This window comes from Coregonus clupeaformis, chromosome 29, assembly GCF_020615455.1.
Source record: "Coregonus clupeaformis isolate EN_2021a chromosome 29, ASM2061545v1, whole genome shotgun sequence".
In the NCBI taxonomy this organism is placed as follows: domain Eukaryota; kingdom Metazoa; phylum Chordata; class Actinopteri; order Salmoniformes; family Salmonidae; genus Coregonus; species Coregonus clupeaformis.
Genome location: NC_059220.1, coordinates 868,339 through 878,338, shown reverse-complemented (window position 1 = coordinate 878,338; position 10,000 = coordinate 868,339).

Below are 10,000 nucleotides of genomic sequence, written 5' to 3'. Positions count from 1 at the left end.
CACAGAGAGAGAGAGAGAGAGAGAGGGGGGAGAGAGAGAGACACACAGAGAGAGAGAGAGGGGGGGAGAGACAGAGAGAGAGAGACAGAGAGAGAGACAGAGAGAGAGAGAGAGGGGGAGAGAGAGACACACAGAGAGAGAGAGAGAGAGAGAGAGAGAGAGGGGGGGAGAGAGAGAGACACACACAGAGAGAGAGAGAGAGAGAGAGAGAGAGAGAGAGAGAGAGAGAGAGAGAGAGAGAGGGGGAGAGAGAGACAGAAAGAGAGACAGTGGAGCACATACAAAGTGCCAACTCAGAAATATCTAATCACAGATGTGACATTAATTATTATCTGATATGAATATGAAGTACACAAACACACCCCACCATGCACACAGCTTGAAACGTCACAGATGGAGGAATCCAAGAGGATCAACACGTTGGTACGTTGTCAAGGATGACTGTCACGTGTGTTGTGAAGCAAAGGATCACTGGTTTGAGCCCAGTGTGGGGCACAGTCGGACAGTCAGTGGAGGAAACTACACTGTTAGCAGGATTCACTGACACGGATCAGCAGTTGGACTCATGGAAGAAGTTTGGAACCACCAAGACTCTTCCGAAGAGCTGGCCGCCCGACCAAACTGAGCAATCGAGGGAGAAGGGCCTTGGTCAGGGAGATGACCAAGAACCCGATGGTCACTCTGACAGAGCTCCAGATTTCCTCTGTGGAGATGGGAGAACCTTCCAGAAGGACAACCAACTCTGCAGCACTCCACCAATCAGGCCTTTATGGTAGAGTGGCCAGACGGAAGCCACTCCTCAGTAAAAGGCACATGACAGCCCGCTTGGAGTTTGCCAAAAGGCACCTAAAGACTCTCAGACCATGAGAAACAAGATTCTCTGGTCTGATGAAACCAAGATTGAACTCTTTGGCCTGAATGCCAAGCGTCACGTCTGGAGGAAACCTGGCACCATCCCTACGGTGAAGCATGGTGTTGGCAGCATCATGCTTTGGAGATGTTTTTCAGCGGCAGGGAAACTAGTCAGGATCGAGGGAAAGATGAACGAAGCAAATAGAGAAAGATCCTTGGTGAAAACCTGCTCCAGAGCGCTCAGGACCTCAGACTGGGGTGAAGGTTCACCTTCCAACAGGACAACGACCCTAAGCACACAGCCAAGACATGGCAGGAGTGACTTCGAGACGAATCTCTGAATGTCCTTGAGTGGCCCAGAGCCCGGATGTGACCCAATCGAACATCTCTGGAGAGACCTGAAAATAGCTGTGCAGCGACGTTTCCCATCCAACCTGACAGAGCTTGAGAGGATCTGCAGAGAAGAATGGGAGAAACTCCCCAAATACAGGTGTGCCAAGCTTGTAGCGTCATACCCAAGAAGACTTGAGGCTGTAATCGCTGCCTAAGGTGCTTCACCAAAGTACTGAGTAAATGGTCTGAATACTATGTAAATGTGATATTTCCCAAAAAAAATTATATAAATTAGCAACATTTTCTAAAAACCTGTTTTTGCTTTGTCATTACGGGGTATTGTGTGTAGATTGATGGGGGGAAAAAAACAATTTAATCAATTTTAAAATAAGTGTAACGATCCCGGCAGTCTGAGTCGGGTCCTGTCTGTGGACTAGTTTTCTGTTCGTGATCTCCAGTTTCCCGAGGGTTCTGGAACGCTCCGGGGAGCTCTCTTGATTTCCGCACCTGCATCCCATCAGCAATCTGCACACCTGGTCCTGATCATCACCCTTCTTAGGCTCTGGCCTAACATCCATTCCCTGCCGGATCGTTAGCCATAAACAGTATGTTTTGCCAGCGTATCAGCCTCAGAGTACTAGCGTTAGTTTTGTTGTTTTTTGCACCTTGTTGACCTGCCTTGTACTTACCTCCGTTTGTTCTGTCTACAGTCATTCCCCCGGAACCTTCACCCAACCCCTGCCGTGCCATCAGTTCATCTGCTACTTCACCACCACCTACTCATCTCCGCCACCCGCTCCGTCTACTGGACTATTCTGCATCTGTTATCTGTAAATAAACACTCTCATTCGTTCAACTCACCTTGTCCTGGTCTGCTTCTGGGTTCGGTCTTAGAGAACCGTGACAGAACGATCCGGCCAGTAATGAACCCAGCGGACCTGGACTCCGTTCGCCATGCCATTACCCATCAGGAGAAGATGTTGGGCCATCATAGCACAGTACTACAGGAGATAGCGTTGTCAGTTCGGAACCTTTCTACCGGTCTGACGGAGGTCCAGAACCAACGCAAGTTTCCGGTGGAGGATCCACTACCGGTTTCACCCATCTCGCCTGCCGCTTCTGGAGCTGTGTCCTTCCGTGAGCCCAAGGTTCCGACGCCGGATAAATATGAGGGGGAGCTGGGAAGATGCCGTTCCTTCCTTATGCAGTGTGGATTAGTGTTCGATCTACAGCCCTACTCTTATGCCACAGACAAGGCTAGGATAGCCTTTGTGATTGAGTTGCTGCGTGGTCGAGCGCTGGAGTGGGCTTCAGCCGTTTGGGAACGACAGGATCCCTGCATGGCTTCATACCAGGGGTTCACGGCCGAGATGAGGAAGCTCTTCGACCATTCCGTCCGAGGGAGGGACGCAGCTAGGCGCCTGTTTCGCTCGCCAAGGAACTCGCAGCGTGGCCGACTTCGTGATCGAGTTCAAGACGTTGGCTGTGGAGAGTGGGTGGAATGAGGAGTCTCTGCAAGCGGCCCTTTACCAGGGTCTGTCGGAGCAGCTCAAGGATGAGTTGATCTCCTATCCGGAGCCTAGTGACCTGGACAGCTTGGTAGCCTTGTCTATTCGGGTGGATAATCGAGTCCGTGAGCGAAGGAGGGAGAAGCAATGGGGTCCGTCCAATCGATCAGCTTCTCAGGTTCCAGTCGGGTCGGGATTGGACCAGAATACGTCGATCATCGTCCACCACACAGGATTAGTGGAGAGGTCCTGTCTCCCGATTCTGAACCAATGCAAGTAGGGCGGCACGGGTTAACCCAGGAGGAACGCCAACTCAGACGTAGGGACTAACTGTTGCCTCTACTGTGGTGGTTCGGGACATTACCTCGCCACCTGTTCCCGGCGGTCGTCAAACTGCGCGGCTCGCTAAAGTTGGGAGGACTTTTAGCGAGCCAGTTTCGACCTCTCAATACCTCTGTCAGACCCCGTTTCCGGCTACCCTTATGAACAGGAATCAGAGCTTAGCGATTAACGCTTTTATCGATTCAGGTGCCGATGGAAGCTTTCTAGATGCCGAGTTGGTGGAACAGCTGGGGCTTTCCAAGGAGCAATTGCCGGAAGCCATTGAAGCTACCACTCTGGACGGCAGTAGTCTGGCACGTATCACGATGAGGACTGAACCGGTTAAGATGCTGTTGTCGGGGAATCATTCTGAGATGATTTCATTCTTCATTCTGCCGTCTTCCCATGTTCCTCTGGTCCTTGGATACCCCTGGCTGAAGGAACACAATCCCACGTTCGATTGGGTGACGGGCAAGGTAACGAGTTGGAGCCTTGATTGTCATGCTAACTGTCTCAAGACTGCCTGTCCCCATTCGGTTCCCAGTCAGGTGATTGAGGCTAAACCCCCAGATTTGTCCCTGGTTCCCGAGACATATCACGATTTGGGGAAGTTTTCAGTAAGCAGAAGGCTCTGTCACTCCCTCCCCACCGACCATATGATTGTGCCATCAACCTGTTCCCTGGAGCTGTCTACCCCAAGGGAAGGTTATACAGTATCTCCCGACCTGAACGTGAGGCTTTGGAGACCTACATCAAGGAGTCCCTAGCTGCTGGTCTCGTTCGTCCCTCGTCATCACCCCTGGGGGGCAGGATTCTTCTTTGTGGGTAAGAAGGATGGCTCTCTTCGACCGTGTATTGATTATCGGGGGTTGAATGACATCACGGTCAAGAACAAGTATCCCCTGCCCTTGATGAGTTCTGCCTTCGACTCCTTACAGGGTGCTACGGTGTTCACTAAGCTAGACCTACGCAATGCGTATCACATGGTCCGGATCAGAGAGGGGGACGAGTGGTTGACGGGTTTCAATACACCGATGGGTCACTCGAGTATCAGGTGATGCCGTTTGGACTGACCAATGCTCCAGCGGTATTCCAGAGTATGGTGAACGACGTCCTGAGAGATATGATCGGTCTCTTTGTGTTTGTTTACCTGGATGACATTCTGATCTTCTCGAAGGAACCTTCCGACCACGTCCAGCATGTCCGGCAGGTTCTGCAGCGATTGTTGGAGAATCGCCTGTTCGTGAAGGCCGAGAAGTGCGAGTTTCACGCCCACACGACATCCTTTCTTGGGTACATCATCTCCAGGGGAGAGATTAGGATGGACCAGGAGAAGGTTAGAGCGGTTCTGGAATGGGCCCAGCCCGGTACGAGATTGCAGCTCCAGAGATTTTTGGGGTTTGCGAATTTCTACCGCAGATTCATCCGGGATTACAGCCGTGTGGCCGCTCCGTTAACTGCCTTGACTTCCAGTATCAGGACCTTCAAGTGGAATCCGGAGGCGGATCGAGCGTTTCTGGATTTGAAGAGGCGATTCACCAACGCACCGATTCTCTCTCAACCGGACACGGCCCGTCAGTTCGATGCGTTGAAGTGGACGCGTCTGATGTGGGAGTTGGCGCCATCCTGTCGCAGCGATGCTCCACGGACAGTAAACTCCATCCCTGCGCCTACTACTCTCGTCGCCTTTCGCCTGCGGAGAGGAATTACGATGTGGGTAACCGGGAGCTTCTCGCGGTGAAACTTGCCTTGGAGGAGTGGCGCCACTGGTTGGAGGGGGCGGAGCAACCGTTTATTGTCTGGACTGACCACAAGAATCTTGCTTACGTGCAATCGGCTAAACGTCTCAACTCCCGTCAGGCCAGGTGGGCGTTGTTTTTCGGACGATTCAAGTTTTCCCTGACGTTCGACCTGGATCTAAGAACGGCAAGGCGGACGCCTTGTCCCGGATGTTCTCCAAGACGGAGGAGAGTGGGTCCAAGACCGAGACAATTCTCCCCCGGAACTGCGTCGTGGGAGCAGTTATGGAGGATTGAGGAGGAGGTGCTGGCGGCCCTCGGACTCAGCCCGGTCCCGTAACGGTCCACCCGGTCGGTTGTTTGTGCCTGAGTCGGTTCGTCCTGCTGTCCTCAAATGGTCCCACGCCAGCAAGATGGCTTGTCACCCTGGCGTGGCTCGGACAATGGCGTTTCTTCGCAGACGTTTTTGGTGGCCTGCCATGGCCGAGGATACTCGGGGGTTTGTTGCTGCCTGTCCAGTGTGTGCGCAGAATAAGAGTACCAATCGGCCCAGCTCTGGACTACTTCACCCCCTTCCTATTCCCCGCGACCATGGTCGCATCTGGCCCTGGACTTCGTCACTGGGTTGCCCGCTTCTGAGGGGAACACGGTCGTTCTGACTATCGTGGACAGATTCAGCAAGTTCGCCCACTTTGTGCCAATTGCCAAGCTTCCCTCTGCCTCGGAGACGTCCGAGATCCTGGTTAGGGAGGTTTTCAGGGTCCACGGTTTGCCCAGTGATATCGTTTCCGACCGTGGCCCTCAGTTTACCTCGGCTGTCTGGAAGTCCTTCTGTTTGGCCATTGGAGCTACAGTCAGTCTCACATCTGGTTTTCACCCCCAATCCAATGGTCAGGCGGAGAGAGCCAACCAGAAGATGGAATCCACGCTACGCTGCCTGGTCTCTTCCAACCCCACCTCCTGGGTCTCTCAGTTGCCTTGGGTTGAGTATGCCCACAATACTCTCCCTACATCTGCCACTGGGATGTCTCCCTTCCAGTGCCTGTATGGCTACCAACCTCCCCCTGTTCCCTTCTCAGGAGAAGGAGCTCTCAGTGCCTTCTGTTCAGGCCCATATTCGTCGTTGCCACCGGACCTGGCATCGGGCCAGAAAGGCACTCCTTAGAGTTTCGGACCGGTATCAGCTCCAGGCGAATCGTCGCCGGATCCCCGCTCCCACCTATACCATCGGAGATAGGGTCTGGTTGGCCACACGGGATCTTCCGTTACGGACTGAGTCTAGGAAGTTGTTACCGAAGTTCATTGGTCCGTTTGTGGTGGAGAAGGTGATCAATCCAGTGGCAGTTCGACTCAAACTACCGAGGACGCTCAGAGTCCATCCCACCTTTCATGTCTCCTGCCTCAAGCCTGTTTTCCTCAGTCCTCTGTTTGCCTCCTCCGCCTCCTCCTCCTCCTCCTCGGATGATCGGAGGTGGTCCTGCCTACACGGTGCGACGCATCATGGATTCCAGACGGCGGGGCCGGGGTTTCCAGTATCTCGTGGACTGGGAGGGGTATGGTCCTGAAGAGAGGAGTTGGATTCTGCGGCGACAGATCCTAGATGCTGACCTCATCCGTGACTTCTACCGCCTCCATCCTGGCGCTCCGGGGAGTCCGCCCGGTGGCGTTGGTCGGAGGGGGTACTGTAACGATCCCGGCAGTCTGAGTCGGGTCCTGTCTGTGGACTAGTTTTCTGTTCGTGATCTCCAGTTTCCCGAGGGTTCTGGAACGCTCCGGGGAGCTCTCTTGATTTCCGCACCTGCATCCCATCAGCAATCTGCACACCTGGTCCTGATCATCACCCTTCTTAGGCTCTGGCCTAACATCCATTCCCTGCCGGATCGTTAGCCATAAACAGTATGTTTTGCCAGCGTATCAGCCTCAGAGTACTAGCGTTAGTTTTGTTGTTTTTTGCACCTTGTTGACCTGCCTTGTACTTACCTCCGTTTGTTCTGTCTACAGTCATTCCCCCGGAACCTTCACCCAACCCCTGCCGTGCCATCAGTTCATCTGCTACTTCACCACCACCTACTCATCTCCGCCACCCGCTCCGTCTACTGGACTATTCTGCATCTGTTATCTGTAAATAAACACTCTCATTCGTTCAACTCACCTTGTCCTGGTCTGCTTCTGGGTTCGGTCTTAGAGAACCGTGACAATAAGGCTGTAATGGAAAAAGTCAAGGGGTCTGAATACTTTCCCAATGCACTGTATATGTTTTTAAATAACATTCTTAGAACGTTCTGGTTTTTCTGGAATATTTTCTTCACGTTTCTCGGAACAATTTGAGAACATGACTTTTTAAATAGAACCATGAGGAAAGCTGTAGGAAATGCTGAAGTACTGAAATCCTCACAGAACAACACTGTTGCTTTATTTCTTTATTCTTTATCACAGAGTAAAGGGGGGTTACAGGTACAATATACAAATTCAACTGATTTCATATTCAGGTCGCATTTACCTGTGGGCTGCCACTAAAAATAAAACATTGTTCATTAGGATCATACTACGAAGTTAAAGTAACAAACTATTGATCGTTAGGATCGTATGACATAGTTAATGTAACAAAGTATTGATAATTATTATCATACTACAGAGTTAAAGTAACAAACTATTGATCATTAGGATCGTATGACATAGTTAATGTAACAAAGTATTGATCATTATTACAGAGTTAAAGTAATACTAAGCTCTGAGAAACAACATGGTTCAAAAAAAGTTATGTGCCAGCTGGGTTTTGCATGGCTCAACCCTTTGGTACTTTTGTCAAAGAGGGGTGGTCGTGTGTTGAGAAGCAGAGGATCACTGGTTCGAGCCCAGTGTGGGAAAGTCAGTGGAGTAAGCTACAGTGGGGGAAAAAAGTATTTAGTCAGCCACCAATTGTGCAAGTTCTCCCACTTAAAAAGATGAGAGAGGCCTGTAATTTTCATCATAGGTACACGTCAACTATGACAGACAAATTGAGAAAAAAAATCCAGAAAATCGCATTGTAGGATTTTTATGAATTTATTTGCAAATTATGGTGGAAAATAAGTATTTGGTCACCTACAAACAAGCAAGATTTCTGGCTCTCACAGACCTGTAACTTCTTCTTTAAGAGGCTCCTCTGTCCTCCACTCGGTACCTGTATTAATGGCACCTGTTTGAACTTGTTATCAGTATAAAAGACACCTGTCCACAACCTCAAACAGTCACACTCCAAACTCCACTATGGCCAAGACCAAAGAGCTGTCAAAGGACACCAGAAACAAAATTGTAGACCTGCACCAGGCTGGGAAGACTGAATCTGCAATAGGTAAGCAGCTTGGTTTGAAGAAATCAACTGTGGGAGCAATTATTAGGAAATGGAAGACATACAAGACCACTGATAATCTTCCTCGATCTGGGGCTCCACGCAAGATCTCACCCCGTGGGGTCAAAATGATCACAAGAACGGTGAGCAAAAATCCCAGAACCACACGGTGACCTAGTGAATGACCTGCAGAGAGCTGGGACCAAAGTAACAAAGCCTACCATCAGTAACACACTACGCCGCCAGGGACTCAAATCCTGCAGTGCCAGACGTGTCCCCCTGCTTAAGCCAGTACATGTCCAGGCCCGTCTGAAGTTTGCTAGAGTGCATTTGGATGATCCAGAAGAGGATTGGGAGAATGTCATATGGTCAGATGAAACCAAAATATAACTTTTTGGTAAAAACTCAACTCGTCGTGTTTGGAGTACAAAGAATGCTGAGTTGCATCCAAAGAACACCATACCTACTGTGAAGCATGGGGTGGAAACATCATGCTTTGGGGCTGTTTTTCAGCAAAGGGACCAGGACGACTGATCCGTGTAAAGGAAAGAATGAATGGGGCCATGTATCGTGAGATTTTGAGTGAAAACCTCCTTCCATCAGCAAGGGCATTGAAGATGAAACGTGGCTGGGTCTTTCAGCATGACAATGATCCCAAACACACCGCCCGGGCAACGAAGGAGTGGCTTCGTAAGAAGCATTTCAATGTCCTGGAGTGGCCTAGCCAGTCTCCAGATCTCAACCCCATAGAAAATCTTTGGAGGGAGTTGAAAGTCTGTGTTGCCCAGCGACAGCCCCAAAACATCACTGCTCTAGAGGAGATCTGCATGGAGGTATGGGCCAAAATACCAGCAACAGTGGGTGAAAACCTTGTGAAGACTTACAGAAAACGTTTGACCTGTGTCATTGCCAACAAAGGGTATATAACAAAGTATTGAGAAACTTTAGTTATTGACCAAATACTTATTTTCCACCATAATTTGCAAATAAATTCATTAAAAATCCTACAATATGATTTTCTGGAGAAAAAAAATCTCATTTTGTCTGTCATAGTTGATGTGTACCTATGATGAAAATTACAGGCCTCTCTCTTCTTTTTAAGTGGGAGAACTTGCACAATTGGTGGCTGATTAAATACATTTTTTCCCCACTGTACACTGTTAGCAGCAGCACGTTGACGTCGGTTTCACACACACTCACTTCCTGAACACATCCTGCACCTCCATGACCCTTCATACATTCACCAGCTCTCTGTTTTATAGCTTCAATGTTTTATTGGAGCCAGAGTGTGTGAGGGGTTGAAAATCCCACTCAGTGCTCACTGAGTGCTGTTCGCCCACTGCTCAGGCACTCACAGGAAAAAAACTGCTGCTCCAAATTCTCTCCATTCATTTTTGGATTAAAAATATCCTTTAACAAACACTCCATATACTTTTGTGACTATGTACCATTTGGTTTTGAAGTAGTCTATCGTAAAAAGCTTCAACATTTCAACAACATGTCGGAAACTGAACCAGGACCAACCTAGCTGATAGGGTATGTTGTAGGACCTACCAAGGTGATAGGGTTCGTTGTAGGACCGACCAAGGTGATAGGGTTCGTTGTAGGACCGACCAAGGTGATAGGGTTCGTTGTAGGACCGACCAAGGTGATAGGGTTCGTTGTAGGACCGACCAAGGTGATAGGGTTCGTTGTAGGACCGACCAAGGTGATAGGGTTCGTTGTAGGACCGACCAAGGTGATAGGGTTCGTTGTAGGACCGACAAAGGTGATAGGGTTCGTTGTAGGACCGACCAAGGTGATAGGGTATGTATGTTGTCACTGTGTAAAAAAAACAACAATTAGCTTTTTCTCTACTCTATTGATGATCAGATACTTCAGATGAAACTGGCTCTGCTGCGCTCACATTTTATAGT